Raw genomic sequence first — 20,828 nt, forward strand, 5'->3', positions numbered from 1 at the left:
ACTGACCTTCCCTGAGCTCAGCTTTCACCAATTTTTCTATTTGTCTGTAAATAATTCATGTCAGTATTTTGCAATGATGACTTATTAAACCGATAGTTCAGTAACATTTGCACCTATCAGCAACTGCCTTCTTTGGAGCTGGAATTGTTACATTCTTTTTGTAGTCTGATGGTATTTGTCATGAAGGGAAGTCAAAATGTAGAGGGTCTTTTGAGAAAAGAAATATTTATTGTAAGGATAGAAAATTGAAACATATATTATTTTTTCTATATAACCTCCCTGCACTTCAACACATTTTGTCCAACATTTCATATGCTTATTCATTCTGTCAGAAAAAAGGTTCTATGGTTGCAACTGTCCCCAATTTTGCATCGCATCAATAACTTCTGCATCGGTTGCAAATCTACTTCGCCTGAACGCTCCCTTCAATGGTCCAAACATATAGAAAATTCTTGGATTCAGGTCCGGACTGTATGGCGTGTATCTCAGATTATGAGTCCCAGCCCCCCTAATTGTTTTGACGTCCATTATCTTGCTGCAGGATGACACCTTTTCACAGTGTTTGGATATGACTGCAGGTATCAGTTTAGTTTGCAACACATCACAGTAGTTCTCACAGTTCAAAGTTTTGTCTCTTGGGTTGAAATGAACAGCTACCACACCTTCCATGTCCTAGAATAATGTTGGCATAATCTTACCAACTGTTGGCTGATGTTTAAATTCCATTTAATGAAGAGGCACACACGATTCATCGACAGTAATGATTTACTGTAAAAATCCATCTTCCTCACGATGATAACAGGCCAAATGTTTACGAGAGATGTCCATCCATTGCACCTTACGCTGCTGTGACAATTCTTTCGGTACCCAGGTTGCACACACCTTCTGAAAATTTAACCTGTAGTGTAAGATGGAATACACTGAGCCATGACATACATAAAGTATTGGCAATTTTGTCCACTGTGATTTGTCTTGTTTTCCATCACCATACCCTCAACGACTTCCAAATTGTTCTCAGTTGTTGACATTAATGGCCTGCCCGATCTTTCCTTGTCACATAGAGAAGTTCTTCCCTGTTTGAAGTGCTCTATTCATTCATAGAATTTGGTTTGCAATAAAGAGTGAGCGCCGTACTGTGCTTGCATTCAACAAATAATTTGCGCAGGTTGAACACCTTTTGTAAACAAAAAGAGAATTATTGCCCTCCTTTCCTCCTTGGTGCAGACCGACATGTTTCATGGTCTACTATAGTACGACGACCAGCGCAGGAATAAAAGTGGCATGTTGTATAGAATTGTTGCAGATGACAATACTTCAGCCCTGAACTCTAGCAGTGTTACCAAGCCCTACAGCAAGAAATTTCAAAAGTACATTTACTTTTTGACTTCCCTCGTCTCTGTATGTCAGATGGGATAGTTCTCTGCATGTCAGATGGGGTAGTTTTATAGTGGTATTTTCTCCCAAGGATTCCAGTAATTCGGAGGGAATGTCATCTACTCAGTGTGCTTTGTTCTACCTTAGGTCTTACAGTGGTCTGTCAAATTTCTACCATAGTGTCATAAGCCCCATCTCATCTTGATAGACTTCATCTGCCTTTCCTATATCGTCTTAATGTTTATTTCCATAGTGTAGACTTTATACATGTATCCTATCTTTCTTTCAGATTTCCCTTCTTTGCTTAGTATCGGATTGCCATCTAAGTTCTTGATATTCATAGAGCTACTTTCTTTTCTGTAAAGGTCTCCCCAATTTTTTTACTCCCTGTAGGCAGCATCTAACGTTCCTTTGCTCATGCAACCTTGTACAGTCTTCTACTTCTCTAGTGTTTTATGGTTAGCCATTTTGCCATTTCTATCAGCCTCATTTCAGGGTGTGTTCAATCTCTTTAATCTGGTTCATTTTATACCTTTCTATATCTTCTCCTTTCATCAATTTAATTTAGTGTCACGTGTGTTGTCCAAGGATTTTAGTAATCTATCATCAAAGCTGCTGTCAGTGTTAAGCATTCTTGCAACATTTCAAAACCAAAGGAGTTTAATTTGAAAAGAAAATTACATTCTAATAACTGAACAGCGGATAGTGTAAACAATTTACACAACTACTAAAACGGGAAATGTGTATAGTGTCCTGTTGGAGATTAAGTATGGGATGTAATGAAGCAACCAGTGGCCTCTATTCATTTACAGCTTGTGAGTAAAGTTTCCAGTTTGCAGTGCACTTAAGACAGGAAAACAAAAATAATTACAATATAATTACAACAGTCAATGAAGAGAAAGACCACCCAAATACTTATCCCTCCTCTTAATTTATGGTGTTCAGGCTGCAGTTCGTGACTCTGGATGTTATCCTTAATCCAAGTTCACATTTGTGCTTCAGCCCACTTAGTATTCCCCCTAAACTCAAACAGCATTTCCAAGTGGGCTGAGGTTGAAGGGGAATATGGATTGAGGACTTAGGTGTACTAGGGTAGTCAGTACAATCGTGCAAAGTGATTGTGCCAAGGTGGCGTAGTGGTTAGTGCATCTGCTTGGTGAGCAGGAGACCTGGGCTCAAATCCTAGCCTTTGTACAAATTTTCATTTGTCACTTCATTCTGTATATAGACAGCAGGAAAACATAAGAGATAAATTAAATTATGAACAACATATTCTCCCACATTATCTAAAACTGCTTGACAGTGCTCTGATAGATTTTTTATTTAGTGCCTGTAGAAACACACTAGTTTGGAATTGAAGGTGTTCTCAGACGAAGTATGAGATACGTATTCCTGCACCTTCTATATGCCACGCGATGCATGACATTATTGTTGTGAACTCACACTGGCCACTGCTTGAAACTTAATTTTATTTAATCCTCAACCCATAATTTTGTTTAATACAGTTGACATAAAAGCACCATACCATATCACCAGTCTAGATGTTCAACAGGTATGTTCAATGAGACAGCTGATAATGTTCAGGCAAAAATGCACCGATTTTTGTTGTTTGAATTAGAGCACAAGTACCCGTATGCCCTCATCTGGCCATACTGATGTAGATTTACTGCTGTTTTAAGAAAATACTAGGATGACATTGTCCACAAGATGTTAAACTATAATCTTCACATCTTCCTTTCTCCCAACCTAAGAACCTTATCCAATGATTAAGGCGAATAATTCACTTCGAAATAAAACTACTTGAAACGACACCAATGTTATGAGTAGTATCCACATTCCATGGCCCCTTTCCTCTTTCTCTCACCAATATAAAAAGCAAACAATATGTTGCAAATGTTATACTTTCTCCATTTGACAATGTGTTTTCTAATGTCTTCACGACCTCCAAGTATGCGACATTCGACTTGTCACCTCAAGAGTAATGCTAGAACCACAAATAAAAAATGACATTTGATAAATGCGCATGTAGCAACCTGCATTACAACATGCCAAACAACAACCCACAGACTTACACACAAATTTATTTATTTCAGGTAAAATTTGTTTGTAATGGTAGGGAACATACTTGAATATTCCTTGCATCATGTTCTACATGAGCAATGGTCACACCGCAGTTGATACTGTACGGTGCTCACTTGAATTATGGAAGATATTTATCACAAGAAAATCAAACCACAATAATAAATCATTTATTGCTTGTCAATGCGAGTGCTGCTACATATGCTGTAAATCATATGTACAAGATGTCGTTACCACCTGGGTAGGTGCTGGCTGGTGTCAGGCAGTGGCTATCTGCTACATTGAGAAGGAATTCATAAGCAGAAAGTGATTCTGATTGGGACAGACAGCCACAAGCCCTTTCACAGAAATGTTTCTGGATGGTTTTGCTATTACAGGCAGGTTAGAAACTAAAGTAAATCATCTTTGTGGCTCCATCAAACTGATACTTTTAGCAGAGAAAATGCAGTTTAAAAAGTAAAGGAAAACTTACGTTTCTCCACGTCACTTCTGTGGGTAAGTGTGGTCTGGTGCATTTGGTGTGCAGTATATTATGGTCTATTGTTTGATCTTACCTGAGTGACAATTTTTAACACACACCAAGACATCCTTTTGGGGAGCCAAGTGAATAACATATTGTAACATTGTGACGTCTGCTAACAACAGTGTGAAAAAGTGGTTTAGATTAGCCCATGGCAGAGACCAATGCAGCAACAGTCAAAGCCTCTTTTGCTTACACATAAATTTTAGTTTTTGTGTCATTAAAGAAAAGAGAGAGCGGGGAGAAGAAGAAAAAGAAAGAAAAGTCAATACCTATTTGTGAACAGACAGCTCAGAGAAATTCTTTTGATGCTACACAGTTGTTTATTTTCCTTTTGTGCAGATTTTTTTCAGGGTCACTGAACAGTACGTTGAATGACCACAATAATTTCTTCATAGCGCTTGCTTTCCTTCAGCATTATTAAAATTACACATGCTAATAACCATATGTGTTCGTATTAAATTTGAGCATTCTTTCATATGATTATAATTAATTACTTTGATAAAATATTGATTTTCAGTAACTTAGCTACAGCAGTAAAGGTTCACTATCCATCTTCAACGTTTTTAGTTGTGGGAATCGATCTATGAGGAAAAGAGACAAGTTTAAGTTTGCCACTGTAATTTTATAAATTATTTAACTCTCCACTCTATGGCGTGCACTTTGTAGACTTGCAATTAATAAAACTAATAACGACTGTAACTTGCAATTAAAAGGTTTAGTTTTCTTTGAGTACTTTTAGAACCATTATTTCTGCAACTATATCTACATAGACACTCTGCAAGCCGCTATACTGTGTGTGTTGGACAGTACCCTATACCACTGCCAGTCATTTTCTTTCCTGTTCCACTCACAAGCAAGGCAAGGGGAAAAGTGACTGTCTCTATGCCTCCATATGAGCCGTAATTTCTCATATCTTTGTGGTCCTTATGTGCAACATATGTTACAACAGTAGAACCATTTTGCAGTTGGCTTCAAATACTGGTTCTGTCAATTTTCTCATTAGTGTTATTTGAAAAGAACGTCTCTTTCTCTCTAGGGATTCCCAGTTGAGTTCCCAAAGTATCTCCGAAACATGTGGTGTTCGAACCTACCAGTAACAAATCTTGCAGCCCACCTTTGAATAGCTTCGATGTCCTTCAGTCCAATCTGGTACGGATCCCAAACGCTCGAGCAGTATTCAAGAATAGGTCGCACCAGTGTCGTCTATGTGGTCTCCTTCAGAGATGAGACACACTTTCGTAAAATTTTCCCAATAAACTGAAAGTCAACCATTTGTCTTCCCTACCACATTTCTCAGATGCTCGATCCATTTAGTATCGCTTTGCAACATTGCGCCCAGATATTTAAACAACTTTCCTGTTTCAAGCAGCATGCTGCTGAGATTGTATCCGATTCGAACATTACAGATTTGTTTTTCCTGCTCACCCGCTTTAACTTATACATCTTCCTACACATAGAGCTAGCTGCCATTCATAACACCAACCACAAATTTCGCCTAAGTCATCTTGTCTCTTCCTGAAGTTCCTCAACTTTGACACCTTACTGTGCACCACAGTATCATTAGCAAACAACCCCATATTGCTGCCCATCCTGTCCGCTAAATCATTTATGTGTATAGAGAACAGCAGTGATCTTATCACATGTATATGGAGTACTCCTGACGATACCCTTGTCTCTGATTAACACTCGCCATCAAGGACAACATGCTGGGTTCTATTACTTAAGAAGTCTTAGAGCTACTCACGTATCTCTGAACTTATTCCATATGCTTGTACCTTCGTTCAGAGCCTGCAGTGTGGCACTGTGTCAAATGTGTTCTGGAAATCTAGAAATATGGACTCTGCTTGTTGCCCTTCATATGTAATTCACAGTATATATGTGAGAAAAGGTTGAGCTGAGTTTTACACAAGCGATGCTTTCTCAAGCTGATTTGTGAACATAAGCCGTTCAGTCTCAAGAACATTTATCGTATTTGAACTGAGAAGGTGTTCAAGGATTCTGCAACAAACTGAAGGATATTGTTCTGTAATTTTGCAGGCCTGTTCCGTTACCCTTCTTATGTACAGGAATCATCTGCGCTTTTTTTCATTCACTTGGGACCTAGTGCTGAGCGAGAGATTTGCTGTAAATGCAAGCCAAGTAAGGGAGAATGCTGTGGAGTACTCTCTGTAAAACCAAATTGGGATTCCATCTGGACCTAGTGCCTTATTTGCTTCTAAATCTTTCAGTTGTTTCTGTACACCAGAGAGTCTGCCTGATGGTCAAATGACTGTATATTTGTGTGATTTTACTGCGTGAATGATTTGTTGAATGCAAAATTTAAAACTTCGGCATTCGTTGTACTATTTTTAACTGCCACACCAGACTGGTCAACAAGGGACTGAGTGGAAGCCTTAGATGCGCTTAGCGATTTTACATAGGACCAGAATTTTCTTGGGTTCTCTGCAAGATCTTTTGCTAAGGTATCATGGTGGTAGTTGTTGTATGTTTTGCGCATAGATCTTTTCACAGACACACGAATCTCTATTAACCTTCACTTGTCATCATTTGTGTGTTCTCTTTTGAACTCAAATAGCCTCTGCATCTTCCTAATTTCGTTATTAAACCATGATGGATCATTTCTATCCTTTATCCACTTACTAGGTGCATAACACTCCAGACATGATTTACAATGTGCTTAAACTTTGCCCATAATTCCTCTACATTGATCTTATGGGAACTAAGTGATGTTAATTCACTGTCTAAGTGAGATGCTAAAATGTGTTCAAAAGCATTTTGCACGACTGTCAGTCAGTATCCCCTGCAATGAATCCATAGACATCCCAGTCTACACTCAATAGATTAAAGCCACCTCCAACTAGTATTACATGGTCTGGGTATTTATGCGCAATTGACGGTAGACTTTCTTTGAAGACTTTAGAACTGTCACAGTGGAATCAGGTGGCTGGTAAAAACATTCACCTTTTATATGCAACCAGATAACTTCACTGTTGCATTCCACTCAGTGGAGGTAAAATTTTTGTCAACTGCAATGAACACTCCCTTACTATGGCCTCTAATCTGTATTTCTGACGTATCTTCCATGACTTGCTAAATATCTCAATCTTTCCACTTTAGGTTTTAGTGAGCTCTTGACCTCAAGAATAATTTGAGCATGAGAGCTTTTCTGTAGGGCAGCAAATTCAAGAAATTTTGTTATGAATACTTTGACAGTTTACTGATAAAATTTTGGCAGTCAAAATATCTTTACTCTGAATGCTCTCTGACTTCCTTTGTTGCATATTGACTGGTGACTTCTTTTGCTGCATATTGACTGGTGAGTGTTCATCAGAGTGCTTCAAACTGCTGTCTAGTCTAAAAAAAACTCTCATGTGCACTGCATAAGCACTCTGCCATCTGAGTAGCTGCTTCCTTCGTGTAATGCACCCCTGACATATCAAGGAGAATCTTACAAATCTCCATCGGATAATGCAGGTCTAGAAATCTATTGTCAAGACCATCACAGAGTCAATGAAGACTTTGGTTGAGACTCTCCACTTGGCTCCAAACCAAAGGACCCAATCACCCCTGGGAACAATGCTGTAAACTGCGAGCTTGCTTGCACCTCGCGCCGAGGCCAGCAGTCTTCTCCTCCTCCTCCTCCTCCTCCTCCTCCTCCTCCTCCTCCTCCTCCTCCTCCTCCTTCCCCCTCCAGCTGGCTGTATGAACTGAGGATGGCCTCAGAACCCATGCAACAAATGTCATTGGTGCCGATTTGAGCGACAACTTGCAGACTACTGCATCTCGCATGTTCGATAATCGCAGGCAGAGCCGCCTCCAACCTTATACAGAGCCCAGTCCCACATACTATTTCTGTGTTGCTGCTTAGTTTGTGGAATTCCTCTCAAATAGTGTGACCATCAAATTACCCATCTAGAGCTGCACCAACTTTCTACAGTGATTCTATGTTCGAATTCTGTCATTCCACAGCCCTCACGAACTTAACCCTATGGAATAATATAACTGAGTCCTAAACCTTTTTGCACTACCTCATCACGATCTGTAAAATATTTCCACTCTGCTGTACCAATTCCTGCATCCCACCTCCAAATGCAGGAACAAGAGCAGCATGCACAGTGCCATATCAAACACTGTCAAGTCTGTTCACTTTGTACTCTTATGTTGGACTACCACTATCCACCACCACTACAAAAACTTCTATCAAACCTCCTCCACATGATTTAATATCTGCCAGACCCCGTCCTGCAGAAGTAAATCTACTACGCTCTTACAAGCTCCCTCCCACCATCCTACCGAACCTAGTGCATAAACAGAGCTGTAACACAGTCATGAACCTCTCCTCCAAAAGCCTCATTTCAAAGGAACCTGTCTTTTGCCACATTCTCGTATTGAGTCATGCTGGGCTTGTTAAAGACCTTCTCTCCTTCTCCCTAAAGTGGAAACACTTTTTTGCTGCCAACCCAAAACTAGTACTGAACCCTGCATTACTCAGTACACTCTTCCATCTAACTGTGACCCTACAATATATCCCTCCTCTCCCCCTTCACCTACCAATTAGCTGAAAATGTTTCGGGTGCGAAATTTATGTAGTTTTGGTAGCCCATATCTCAACTTTATGTATTTAATCTTTATAATCTTTCTGTATGTAGAAAGAGGAGTCTTCAGCTTCAGAAGCTACGTAATTTAATTTTTGACCCTTACCTGACTGGTAGAAAATTACTCACAGTTATTACTCTTCATACACACTGTGTATGCTTAAATTTGACATTAATGAATAAACAGAAAGAAATATCAGTGAAAACTTTTTTCTGTCCATAAAAATACAATTGTAGTTATGTACAAATCAACTTCAGGCAATAAGCAGCAATAAAACAAATGAAAATCCAGAAAGTTAGTACTCTAAACACCCTGTACAACTGAAAGGATTATTTTTCAAATCAGACTGAATAAATTGCTAATACTGTCTTGTTCATATTCTGAGTAAATATATTGGCTTCCTTATGTTGATGGTCCTTTTTTGATTTTTAAATATGTGTTGCTCTGGAATTGGTGTTCTCAAAATTTTGTGAACTCAGGACAAAGCGGTGTGTTGCAGCTGGTGCTGCTGGTACCAGGGTTGTTGTAATTTAATCTAACACACCAAAGGTTGGGTTTTTAAACCCATTGTAAAAAAAAATCAATAAAACCCAACTATATTTAATACAAAAATTTAATTAACCCACAAAATGTTATATAGTTAGCCTTACACGAATTAAAAGGAGCCATCATATTTACTGAAGGCAAATATGTAGTGTCACAAAAATTTATTTGATTAATATTGTGTTTTAACTTTTCTTGCAATTTAATTAATGCAGCTAAAATAACATTTACACTCCCAGAAAAAAACTAACTTGATGTAGAATAGTACTGAGAGTGAAGTACAATTAACAACTTTTTGGAAGCATGCAGACATTTGTAGATCTTCACCAGTTTCTCAGTTCTTTTCTCTCCTAATTTTTTTTTATTAATTTTGCCCAAATGTGCCTGTAGATGGACAAGATTCTTTCAGTAGGTGCATTGCTGGCAGGGCATGGAAAGAGGCACTAATAAAGTAGTTGTAAGACTGAGTTATTGTTTTGAATAGATTACTAATAGGAATTTATATTGAACTGTTTACTCATAAATATGAAAAAATTAAAAAAACCAATAAAATCCAATTTCATCTTCTTTTCCTTTTTTAAACACCTTTTTTTCTTTTTATTTTTCCTTCCCAATCCTGGCTGGTACACTCAGTTCATGTATGTGTAATACATCAAAATGGCAAACTGGTGATGGTTGCAACACCTATCAAGGATGGTAACTGCGAGGAATTAATCAAGAAAACTGTGTGCCATTTGGAATCGAGGACTGTATGCTGCAATATTAGAACAATGTCCTGGATAACCTGATCTAGAATCTTATTTGGTAGATGTTTTTAAAACACATGACCCAGAAGAAATTATACAATACAAACAGGGGGTTTATACTGATAGAGAAGTTCTAGAGATGCATCAAGCAACTGTAGAAGAGATTATAGAGAAACTGGTTCTTTAAAACAGAAAATGAATAAAAAATCATGGCCTGACAAGCCACCATTTTGTTTCAAAACACCAGTTCATATCTGAGGCAGGTGAGAAAATCTTGCAGATACTTATATGGATATGGTGACTCTTCTTTCAGACATATCCGAAAGCCTGCAGCCATCTAGAACAAAATTAGATTTATATTAATACCTTTAGCTGCTGACGGGCACTGATATTTATCAATGGGGACAGGTGAAAATGTGTGCCCTGATGGGGACTCGAACCCAGGATCTCCTGCTTACATGGCAGACGCTCTATCCATCTGAGCCACCGAAGGCACAGACGATAGCGCGACTGCAGGGACTATCCTGCGCACGTCTCCTGCGAAACCCACATTCTCACCTTGTATGTCCACACACTACATTCGTAGTGTACCATCGCAGCACACTCATTACTCGTGGAAGACATTCTTACCAAGTCCCGTAAGAACAGACACCATATCCATGTAAGTATATAGTTCTGGCAACACTGGCCATGACCTTCTTCTTCTGTGTGGATGCACACATATTCCCCGAACTCTTACAGGACTTGCTAAGAATGTCTTCCATGAGTAATGAGTGTGTTGGTGCGTAAGCGGGAGATCCCGGGTTCGAGTCCCAGTCGGGGCACACATTTTCACCAGTCCCTGTTGATATATATCAATGCCTGTTAGCAGCTGAAGGTATTAATATAATTCTAATTTCAATCTTGCAGATGGTTATTAGTGCAATATGTTAGCTGGAGAGCAGACTACTTAAGTCAAAGGCCTTTATCTTGTAACCTGCATCTTGACTTGAAAAAAACCTCTCTCTCTCTCCGCTGCTCTCCCTCCCCCCCCCCCTCCCCCCCCCCCCCCCCCCCCCCCCGTCCCACAATTACTGCACACAATTAATGATGATGATTCTGATCATTGAATGCAGTTTTGCGAATGGTATCAGCAAAAGGTAACTGATGATGATCAATTTGTGACGGAGGTAGTGTGGAGTGACGAGGCACAATTTAAACTTAATGGAATCGTGAATTGGCATAACATTGTGTGCTGGACACCGGAAAATCGGCATGTTTATCTGGATAAAGCGGTCAATCTACCAGGGGTTCATGTGTGGTGTGGACCATCATCTAGGGGCTTAGTAAGACCCTTTATCTTTGCTGCTACTGTCACTGGAGAAGTGTACCTAGAAATGTTACACACACCAATTTTGCCAGGTATACGTGTGCTTTATGGAGCTGATAGGAGGTCTTCTACCAACAGGATGGAGTGCCACCACACTACCACATGGTCGCCAGATCTATCGCCTATGGACCTTTACTTGTGGGGAACCATAAAAGATAACTTCTATCGATGTTAGCCATGCACGCTGGAGGAACTTTGCCAGGAGATTACAGCGATATGTGCAGCTAACTCCTCTGTAACATTGACTGGCGTAGTTGCGGCGACCGCTCGACATTCTGTTATGTATGTAGCCGCCAACAGTGAACATTTTGAACTAGTAATCATGTGTTAAACTGAAGGTGGTGCAACGTGTGCGATCAATTATTAAATGTAAGATACGCACATAAGAAATACTTTTCGTTCCATAAAATGTATATACATTTTTCTGGTGGACTCTGTATTTTAAGATCTAATTAGTAATGTATTCTTATTAAGCACAAAATGTTGTTTAAGTATACAAAAGCAGAGCACTTTTTGAAAAAGTTATCCAGTTAACATTCTGGCATGCATGTAGGTGGTGAAAGCTAAGACCTCTGTCTAAGAGAAGCTGAAGAACTGTAATGAAGGAAATTGAGCTGAAGCTTTGTACATGTTCATCCAAGACATTGTTGAACCTACTCCAAAAATGGCATTGGATTCAGAAATGGTCGAGTGGGGACCATCTCTAAATCTGGTATGTTTGACATGGAATGACCCTGGTGCTTGATTAATGTTCTGTCACAGGATCCAACACTGTCTCCTCAAATTCTACTCTGCAAACAAATCTTTGTTGAGAATGTTTGCTGACTGACTGTGGCATGAATAATCCAATTTCTTGTAATTTCCTGTATGTGCTGATAAATTTTTTCCAGTTCACAAGATACATACTATGAATCTTTTCTCTGTACATTTGTACGACTTTCTGGGTACTGCATGCTGCAACGTCATACATTAAATGCATGTCTTCAGTTTTTTTGTAATGAGAAATGCTATCCTTTTACAATCAGTCAACTCCTCTGTGAATACAGTATAGGCAATAGTGTATTGTTTTTCGAGATAGTGTTATGGTTGTCAGTTTGCAGGCAATTGCTTTAGTGTTACGCATAATCAGTTTACAAACATTTACTTCACAAACATTGTTCATTCAAGACCTTATACTGCTGAAATACACACTTCCAACCACTTGTTTCTTTTCTCAAAATACTCAGTTCTGTCCTTTACTGTTGCTATTATTTTGACCCGAAGGGATTGTGACATCCTGTATTTATGAACCACATAGAATACCAAATATGCGACAAAATAGTAAAACCAAAGAAATAAGTCATTGGTGCCAACATGTATATGTAAGACCTCGTCGTCTTTTGTGTGTTTTGAACTAATATAAAGTTCTCGTGTTTCCAGCCAAATCAGTTTGTCATAATGCTGCGATGTTTCGATGACTGTTGCTTCCACCATCTTCTGGCAAAGTGTTGAAATGGCATCTTGGTTGTCCTTATACAGGTGCTGCAGTGAGTTGAGTTGTCCTTGCCATTGACCCAGTACAGGCTGGAGCGGTTGAGGGAGTATGCTTGAATCCCAGCACGTTAAGTCAGATTCCAACTAGCACATTGTACAGATATCTCTCAGCTCTGAGTGCACACAGTGTGTTATGGCCAGTAACAGGTTCGAAGCAGAACTTTGTTAATAGCCACCATCCCTGTTTCTGAGGCTGTTATTAGCCCTAAATTTGATGGATTCCTTTATTGTGCTGTCACAAACTACATTTAATTAAAAAGCACTCTTGTTCATTCAGAATCCAACATGCAGCTTTTTTTCCAAACTGTGCTCAGTGACTGCCAATTTGTTTCTCTGCCTCAGACCTGATGTGCTCCAGCAGTGCTGCTGAATATGACGTTGTGTCTGATCCATGTACCATAGCCCATGCTCACACTGAATGCTGTAGATACTGTATGTGCACATGTATGCACATCCCCAGATGAAGAAGATAGTGATTATCTTTGAAAACTTGAGTTTTAACTCTGATTTGTCCTGCTCTGAAGACCTAGAAGATTTTATATGTATATCACAGTTGTTCTGGAACACATTTCGCACACACTGATATAACTAGTACTGATTATGAGAAACAGCTGGTGCATAAAGGGCAGGCTGTTTTAAAGGGATCCACTAGGCTACAGAGCGTGGTGATACTTTTGGAGTGATATTCTAACTGAATATTTAATCAGACACGAGCTGATTTGAAAATAGTTTTTCCTTGTCTCTTTGTATTCTGACAAGCTTTACATCCATGAGCACTTCCTCACTATTGATCCATAGATTGAATGGTGTATCTAATGCACTCTAGTGTAATGACGTAAAGAACAAGCATATTTTATTAAATGGATTTATACCAGTTGGAAATGAATATTTCAGCTTACATTTTGACAGCATAAGAAGACTACTGTATCTCACAGGATGATTAAATAAATTTCAGACACTGTTTGTAGTACCGTAAGGCTGTTTGTATACTTTTCATTTGTTACACAGCAATTGATATTCCTTTGAATACTCCTCATTCAAGCATTGTGCCTAGATTAATTACTTATTTCTTACATGTGTATATTCCGAAGTTAAATGCGTGTTATATATCCTCAACAGATGATTTGTTCAAATACGAGGGCGGTTCAGAAAGTAACCTCCGATTGGTCACAGTGCGGGTTGTGGGGGGAGTAGCGACGCCATCTGTGCGTCACGCACTCAACAGGTCAGTCAGCATCAAGTCGTGGTCGAGTGAACGTCGTACCTGCGCTAGTTTAGTTTTTGTGGCAGTTTGAAATGTGTGCTGCAATAGAAAACCCCGCCAAATGTGAAGTGCGTGCTGTCATAAGGTTTTTTACAGCCAAAGGATATTCTGCAGCAGCTATTCATCGTGAGCTTTGTGCCGTGTATGGACCAAGAGTTATGAGTGAAGGAGTTGTCCGTGAATGGGTACGTTTATTTAAAAGTGGACGAGAAAACGTTCATGATGAAGAGAGGAGTGGTAGACCATCATTGGTGACTGACGAACTCGTTCAGACAGTTGATGCAAAAGTTCGTGAAAATCGACGTTTCTCAATGTCGGAGTTGTCTACTGGTTTTCCACAGATTTCTAAGACTCTCTTGTACGAGATAGTGACAGCAAGATTGGGTTACCGTAAGTTCTGTGCATGATGGGTGCCCAAAATTCTTACCGACCACCACAAAACTCAAAGAATGGCCTCTGCATTAGACTTTCTGTCACGTTATGAGGACGAAGGAGAACCATTGTTAAACAGAATCGTGACCGGTGACGAAACCTGGATTAAGTACGTGAACCCTGAGACAAAAGAACAATCAAAGATGTGGGCACATTCAAATTCGCCTACCAAACCAAGAAAAGCCTCGCAAGATTTTTCTGCCAGAAAACTGATGGCAACGGTGTTTTGGGATGCCAAAGGGGTGTTGTTGGTTGAATTCATGGAACGTGGTACGACCATTAATCAAGACGTGTACTGTGAAACAATAAAAAAGTTACGACGGGCTATACAGAACAAACGCCGTGGTATGCTGACTTCCGGTATCGTTTTTTTGCACAATAACGCCCGTCCTCACTATGCTCGCAGAACAACGGCCCTTCTTGAGTCCTTCAAGTGGGACGTTATCAACCATCCACCTTACAGCCCAGACCTGGCGCCAAGTGAGTATCACCTCTTCATGCATTTGAAGAAATGGCTCGGGTCACAGCGGTTTGATGACGACGAAGAGCTCAAAGATGTGGTCACAGGCTGGCTCCAGGCACAAGCGGATTTTTATGCAGAAGGAATTTCATAGCTTGTGAAGAGATACGATAAGTGCCTCAATCGCTATGGAGACTATGTAGAAAAATAGTGCAAAGATGTAGTTGTAAGACGTATATATTAAAATATTTTTATTTAACTTGGTGTATTTTTTTAAATCAACCGGAGGTTACTTTCTGAACGGCCCTCGTATTTACACTACGTGATCAAATCACATGTTGAAAACTGTGTTCTTCCCTTAGGTTAGAATGGTTTCTACTACCTTTCACAAAGAATTTGTTACTTCCTTAAGCAGAAAAGTGTATGAAATTGGTCCATAATTTGAAGAGTCGCCCTTGTGGTGGCTTTGAAGATACTGAAGGCTCATTGGACAAACAAGTTAGTCACCTTTGTTGTAATAGCTTACAACACTTGTTGAAATCTTGCTACAGTGCACACAAAATAACCTAGACCATAGCTGTGCTGATGGCTTGGTAGGGGAGGGGACAACAATAGTTATGGAGGCTTTGTTGTGAACAACCATAGCATGTTGGGGGAGATGCAGATCGACAGCTGAAGCATCTGCACAAATGTATATCTTCCATAACTTGTAAGCTGCAACTACTGAGTCTGCGAATGGTAATATCAACTTTTTATGTACGTATGGTAAACAATTTGACAAATTTAGATGTTAAGATTCAGTAGTTCCTCACTAGAATACAGAAAAAGAACAAATCACATAAACACAGGATCATCCAAAGCAAAAACAGATGGATCATCCAAAGCAAAAACAGATGGATCATGTGCTGCCAGAAGGAAATCTCGTAAAACAAAAAATGTGTCATAATGGCCAACACCATTTACTGTGGTAACGACAGTGTAAAATAAAGAAATTGTCACACATGGGGATTGTGTGTGATCCCCACGATAACCATTTCAGCGTCCGCCCCTGGTAGCTGAGTGGTCAGCGCAACAGAATGTCATACCTACCGGCCTGGGTTCGATTCCCGGCTGAGTTGGAGATTTTCTCCGCTCAGGGACTGGGTGTTGTGTTGTCCTTATCATCATCATTTCATCCCCATCGACACGCAAGTCGCCGAAGTGGCATCAGCTCGAAAGACTTGCACCAGGTGAGCGGTCTACCTGATGGGAGGCCCTAGCCACACGGCATTTCCATTTTTACCATTTCAGCATCATTACCTAAAAATAAATGTTAATTTTGTTCTTCTTCGGGTCTTTCCGAAGTAGTGAAGCCTGAGGAAGTACTTGTATGAATCTGCAGCTATGACAGCTATTGTAAGTGGAGGGGGAGGAAGGAAGGGAAAGGGAAGGAACTAACGATATTAGCTGCATTGAGACTTTACGCAGGGTCAGCAACAATGAGTGAAAATGCATGCTGCACTCCCGCGCAATGCCACCTATCTGCAGTCCTCATCCTACTTTCTCGCTAATTTTATATTCCCGCAGGAGGCCAAACATAAGTGTACATCCGCACTGAAGGTAGTGGGTTAATTACCTATTGAGGCAAATCAGTTGTATGAATGCGTGGTAAAACTTGATCACATTTAACTCATCATGTAAAAAGAAATTGGTCAAATCTAAAACATTGAACTATTCACACATATTTTATTCAGCATAATTAAAACAAACTTGGCTTCATATCATTGTCAACTCTCTGCCAGGACAAGAAATTTTATTTTCTTACTTTTATTATGGGTTACTTAACCAACCGCAGTTTGTATTTCAAGATGGCTTTCGTACTGAGGTAGCTTTCAGTCAGCAGTAGGTTCCCACTCCTTGTTGCACGTATCCTGCAGATGCGTGCTGTTTCATTTAGTTTTAACATAGTAGAGAGATAATTTTTACCCAGTGTCCAACCCACAGAAATCAGCTGAAGACAGCAACATTCTCTGCTGCCAAAATAACTGGTCATCCGAGGCAGTTCGACACTTGGGAAGATTACTAACATTATCAGTCATAATGGGTTTTTAAAATGTTGTCTACATCTTTCTTATGTCTTTCAATCTTGCAGTCTGTACGTATAATACTGAATACTTTTTCTGTAATACTTTATTGTAAGTTGGGCAAGCCATTGCTCACCCAGGTAAACTTAATGTTTACATTTGACAGCAAAAAAATTAGTTGCTCCCTAAGAATTCTTAAGTCTGGCCATCTACACAATCTGGCAACACTATAGTACACACATCAAAAAAAGTTTTCCATCACCTCAGTTCTGAGAGTGCCGGTACCTGTACAGAAAATTGGAATAGAGATCAATGTAAACATCATTTCTGTCCTTTTTATTGCTTATGAAAACCACACATTGCATGTTGTACCACTATACTGCGAGACCTTCAGAGGCGGTGGTCCAGGTAGCTGTACACACCGGTACCTCTAATACCCAGTAGCATGTTGTCTTGCATTGATGCATGCCTGTATTCGTTGTGGCATACTATCCACAAGTTCATCAAGGCACTGTTGGTCCAGATTGTCCCATGCCTCAACTGAGATTTGGCGTAGATTCATCAGGGTGGTTGGTGGGTCACATCGCCCATAAACAGCCCTTTTCAATCTGTCCTAGGCATGTTTGATGGGATTTGTGTGTGTAGAACATGCTGGCCAATAGCCAAGTGATGTCGTTTTCCTAAAGGAAGTTATTCATAAGATGTGTACGATGGGGGCACGAATTGTCACCCATGAAGGCGAATACCTCGCCAATATGCTGGTGGTTGCACTATTGGTCACAGGCTGGCATTCACGTATCGTACAGCTGTTATGGCACCTTCCTTGACCACCAGCGGCTCATGTCGGCACGACATAATACCACCCCAAAACATCAGGGAACCTCCACCTTGCTGTACTCGCTGGACAGTGTGTCTAAAGCATTCAGTCTGACCAGGTTGCCTCCAAACACATCTCCCATGATTGTATGGTTGAAGGCTTAGGCGACACTCATCAGTGAAGAGAACGTGCTGCCAATCCTCAGCGGTCCATTCAGCATGTTGTTGGGCCCATCTGTACCATGCGGCATGGTGTCGTGGTTGCAAAGATGGACCTCGCCATGGACGTTGGGAATGAAGTTGCACATCATGCAGCCTATTGTTCACAGTTTGAGTCGTAACACGACATCCTGTGGCTGCACAAAAAGCATTATTCAACATGGTGGCATTGCTGTCAGGGTTCCTCCGAGCCATAATCCATAGGTAGCAGTCATCCACTGCAGTAGTAGCCCTTGGGCGGCCTGAGTGAGGCATGTCATTGACAGTTCCTGTCTCTCTGTATCTTCTCCATGTTTGAACAACATTGCCTTGGTTCACTCCGAGACACCTGGACATTTCCCTTGATGAGAGCCCTGCCTGGCACAGTGTAACAATGCGGACACGATTGAACCACGGTATTGATCGTCTAGGCATGGTTGAGATACAAACACCAGCCGTGTACCTCCTTCTTGGTACAATGACTGGAACTGATCGGCTGTTGGACCCCCTCTGTCTATTAGGTGCTGCTCATGCATGGTTGTTTACGTCTTTGGGTGGTTTTAGTGACATCCCTGAACAGTCAAAGGGACTGTGTCTGTGATACAATATCCACAGTCAACATCTATCTTCAGGAGTTCTGGGAACTGGGGTGATGCAAAACATTTTTTGATGTGTGTGTGTGGACGTGCGTGGAGGGAATGTTGTCTTCTGCTTGAGCTGTTACAGTGTTGTATCTGTTTGTGGTCCACCAGTAATAACAAAATCTACCATGCAAGAGCTCATGGCTGCATCAAGATCAGAACAGAATTTGCCCCAGAGTTTTTTTGCCATACAGAGGCAACCAGCCACCTGCCATTGGTTGCTTGATGCCAGCCACCATCCGACCAGGTGAGCTCATTGCGGCATATTTTTGGCACCTTGCTGCTCTCGCATTTAAATTGTTTTTTTGTGTAGTTTGATTATCCGCATGAAATAACTTTTATAAATGGAGTGAACACAATGCAGTTATACAACATGTGTAGGTTACTATGAATGTATGTATCAGTTGTAATTTTGTTATTTAATTTCTAGTATTGAATAGGAGATGCCAGTGATAGGACTGGAGCAGGTATTGCATCTGGGTCTGTTGCTGGGATATGAGCCATCAGGCAAGGGGCTAGAAGCAGGAGAGTGGTAGTGATAGATTAAGAATATTGTCTAGGACTGACGGGCAACAAGATATCACTGTAGGAGGGTTGGGGAGGACAGTAGCTAGGATATTTCAGCACAGGATGGGAGATAGTCAAAAATGAAATGAGAAATATCTTCCCAATCCCTCCCACAGTGATATTCCACTCCCCCCCCCCTCCCCCCTCCAACCTATGAAATATGCTTGTCCATTCCTAGTCCACCCCAGTTCCCATTCCTTGCTACATGGCTCATATCCATGCAATAGACCCAATGCAAGACCTGTCCCCTACATCCTTCTGTTACCACCTACTACAATCCTATCACTGGCCTCTCTCACCCCATCCAAGGCCACCTGCGTAAGAAGCTGTGAGATCTACAAAGTTGCAACCATTGTGCTCCATTCTACCTGGGATGACTACTAACAGGCCAACAAGCAGGTGGGAACTCTTCCTACAATATATCCATCGTTCCTGAATCCCCTCTCACCTCAGCCTTTCATTCTTCCTTTTGCCTACCCCATTCCCAGCTCCCACTACAGTACACACATCTTCTATCTTGCCAGTACACCTAGAAGTTCTCTCTCTCTTCTCTACCCCCCCTCCCCCCTCTCTTTCCTCTTTCCTGTTTACACCCCCTCCTGATGCTGCTTCTAGCAGCCCACTGTCCTGCCCCACCATTTCCTTCGGTAGTCTCACAGGCAGCACCAGCACCATCCCCCACCCCTAACCTGATCCTCCACCCTCTCTTCTCCACATGCTACACACTGCCTCATCCAAGCAGATTGGTGCTTCGTGAGATGTAAATGCAGTTGCATTTGGACTCCAGTGCTCTGAGACAGTGGTCATGTGTGTGTGAGCTAAGCTGGGGTGAATGTGTATTGTTTTTTAATGCAGAATAAGGACTTTGTCTGAAAGCTTTAATATTTTAGCAGTCTTTTTATTGTGCCTGTCTTTGTCTCAACGCTGCCTCTATGTGATGAGTAGCAATATATTCTTCCCATATTAATGTTATTCATTGTTCGTATAAAATGTAACTCAGTGCTGCCTCTATATGATGAATAGCAATATAGCCTTCCCATGTTATTGTTATTCATTGTTGGTATAAAATGTAACCAAGTCTGACACATTATCCTGAAGCATTTGGAAGTTACATCTTAGGCCTTAGATGTTATTTTCTTCCGGTTTATCAAGCAGTTTCCTGTCTCTTAACCCACTCCCGAACCTTGTAATATAGCACCAAGTCACAAATTAACCCATTATTTTTGTGGTTGCAATTGTGGTGTTTTCTGAAAATAGAGGTAAACAGTTTTTGGAGGAGCTGATGTTCCAAATACCATTTATAATGAGGACAAATTATTTGATCACTACTTTCAAAAACCATACTATGCTAATTGCCACAAGGAAAATCACTTTTATTGAGATAGCTCATTGTTAATGATTTCCAGAACGAGACAGCAGCTAGGGCAGTAATTTTGTTGCTTTATGTGGCTATTGTGATTGATGTAGATTGATGTAGATTGAGTTTATTTAAATTGCATACAATTTGCTATAAAAAAGACTTACTTAATTTGCAATTTAATTCTAGCTATTCTGTGTTTTTTGTGACGCATTCCCCACACTTTTAGCAGAAAGCCTTCGTGACATCATTCAGTCAGCTGTTCAG

General features: G+C 40.5%; 1 protein-coding gene across 4 annotated transcripts in view; it reads left to right on the forward strand.

The window, feature by feature from the left end:
• LOC124606880 overlaps window positions 1–20,828 on the forward strand; it is a 305,942-nt gene that overhangs the window by 62,872 nt on the left and 222,242 nt on the right. The gene's annotated exons all lie outside the window — the stretch shown is intronic.

This window comes from Schistocerca americana, chromosome 3, assembly GCF_021461395.2.
Source record: "Schistocerca americana isolate TAMUIC-IGC-003095 chromosome 3, iqSchAmer2.1, whole genome shotgun sequence".
Taxonomy (NCBI): Eukaryota; Metazoa; Arthropoda; class Insecta; order Orthoptera; family Acrididae; genus Schistocerca; species Schistocerca americana.